The sequence below is a fragment of the Quercus suber genome, unplaced genomic scaffold (assembly GCF_002906115.3).
Source record: "Quercus suber isolate HL8 unplaced genomic scaffold, Cork oak 2.0 scaffold_338, whole genome shotgun sequence".
Taxonomy (NCBI): Eukaryota; Viridiplantae; Streptophyta; class Magnoliopsida; order Fagales; family Fagaceae; genus Quercus; species Quercus suber.
This window is the reverse complement of record NW_027069790.1, coordinates 56,757-59,482: the sequence shown is the minus strand read 5'-3', so window position 1 is coordinate 59,482 and position 2,726 is coordinate 56,757. Positions and strand designations below refer to the sequence as shown.

General features: G+C 34.3%; 1 pseudogene; it reads right to left on the bottom strand.

Moving 5' to 3' along the window:
- Window positions 1–369: 369 nt before the first annotated feature.
- Window positions 370–2,726, bottom strand: LOC136061651 (protein NRT1/ PTR FAMILY 5.4-like; annotated as a pseudogene).

The window sequence follows — 2,726 nt, the reverse complement described above, 5'->3', positions numbered from 1 at the left end:
AAAAAAAAAAAAATTTCTTTTACAACTTTAGCCTTCATCATATGGTTTTCTTTAATTTTGCTTTAAAAAATTATAGGATATTTCAGGAAGTTTAAAAAAGAGGACACCAAGATCTTCTATTTCAAATGCATAGATAAACACACCGTTTAACCAAAAAGCTAAATTCCTATAGTGTTAAGCCTAATTGTGTTATATTAATTTCTCAAGTTTTATTTTCCTCAAAAAACAAAATTCTCAAATTTTACATTTTTCTCCATGTGAGACTTCTACTCACATGTGTATTGTTAATTCCCAATTTTTTGTAAAAAAGAAAAGAAGGATAATATCTGCACGCATTAGAAGTTAGAACCTGATAGCACAAGCCACACATTAGCGGATCTGAAATTTTGTAATACTTTGATGAAAGTAAATATCATCCCCTTCAAACCTTTTTGTACACAAAACGCTTAGAAATCCCAATGTAAACACACAGATTCAAGGAACTCAACCCTGCTAGCATCCAATAGAAGTAATCAAGGTGTGCGTGATTGAGATTGTTACCAAGCCATTTCTCACCACAGCCTGAGCTGATTGCTTGCACGATATATATAATAGCACTGCTAATGAAGCTTCCAATTCCTAAAACACTAAGATATAATGCTGCTCCAAAGCTTCTCAATGACTCCGGCATTTGATCATAGAACAATTCTTGGAGTCCAACTAATGTGAACACAGCGGCCAAATTAACCACATAGTATGTATTGTGGAAGTAACCACCACACACTTATTGGAACAATTTCTTCAGATTTTTCCATGAGGTCATGTTGTTTTGCAATGCTAATCCTTTTGACCTCTACTAGAGCTGCCACTACCATAGTGAGCAATGATATACATAGACCAATTCCTACCCTTTGTAGCAAAGTAATACCTAAATGGTGTCCAAAGAATTTTCTTGTAATTGGGACCAAAACTTGGTCATAAAATGCAGTAGTGATCATGAAAGTGAGGCCGAAAAGGGCTTGAAGTGATGCTGCTGGAAGTTGAAAGTTTGGTCCAATTGATCGGATCATTGTAGTACCTTGCTTGGTGAAATAGGTTGAAAAATTGGTTGCAACTACGCCAAACATTATGGAATTCAACCATATGGGGATGAGGCAAAGGACAAGCTTCACTTCTTCCACTTGATTTAGTGAGCATAGCCTCCAAGGATTTCGACTTTCACTTGATGCATCAATGTCATCAATGATCATTGCCTTGTCCAAAAACCTTCAATTTTCAAACAATTAGATCAACCATTTGGCAAGCATGACTAAAAAAGAATTACATTATAAAAATAATACGTTTTCTAAGAATTAATAGCCTAAAATTCATTATAACTTGACACATGAGCAAGAATGCTTTGAAACAATCTTTATGTAATTTTGCTCAAGCCCTCTCTCCAACACTCACAGTCTCACAGACACGCTAAGTAACTAGCACAAAGTCTAGGGATAACAAACCCCACTACATCGTTAGCAAAAGTCTCCAAATTTTTTAACATATCTCATATTTGTTTCAAATCTAATACACTAGTAAAACACTAGACATAAACCAAATTTCTCTATAGGATCTTCCAGATAATTATAAATATGAGTTATGCATTTTTCAAGATATTATTATTGTGGTTTTTATTGACCAGGAAAATGCCAAGTTAGTACCAATATTACCAAAAAAACTTACATATATCAACATGCCAATAAATGTGATTGCTATCATCTTAACAATATAATAAGTAAATTTCTTAAATATTTTTTTTTATATATTAGTTGATATATTAGTTTATAAAATTTATGTAGTTAAACTTGTAATATTTCAAGCATCACTCTATTTGTTAACCAGCACATCATTATTTTTCTTCACTATGACTATGTAATGACGTGATCCCACTAGCTATATATCTCATGTGTAATTTTGCATTGCTTGCTCAAAAGATGTAAAGGCTAAAAGTTGATGGCACCCTCATCAAAATAGTCCCCACTAGTTAATTCTGGAGTCAATTTCTCCCACTATGCAACCCACGCCTCTGCACCAAGAAAATTTAGAGTTGATTTCTGAATTAACTTCTTGTGCTCACATTCTAAAGCCAACTCAAGTGTTACATTTACGGAGTATATGCCATAGGTAAGATTCGTTATAAAATTTAGTCTCCTACTCCCATTTGTGAGGTAGGTAAAACAAACAATGTTCTCACTATTAAAATGAGGATCAAAGATTCAAACAGCCTATGAACTATACTTTAACTAGCATCCTCTACCTATAGATTTTGTATATCCTATACCCGGCATATATGCCGGTACAGGATATAACACCTCCTACCTATAATAATAAAATAAATTATTATATTCACAAATTCAAGAATCACTAAGTATGTATGTAACTTATTAATAAATATAAAAAAATCAAACATGGTTTCAAGTCCGAAACACCCACAACCTTGTAGTATGAGGTCAACATCAACTCACAATGAAATTGTGACTTATTTTAACTTTGACACATACCTGAAATGATTAGTATGGCCAAATGAGTCATGTTGGTTGGGCCTCCATGGACCTCATTATCTTCTCCAAACAAACACCCAAAGATGCTGTGTATCGTTCACGTGCCACTTACGTGGCCGCCACAACACTCGCACAACCTGGTGATGGGCTCCAATGGGACCCTGCTTCCTGTATCTTATTCCCAAGAAATATTGCCAGTGACACTCCCAT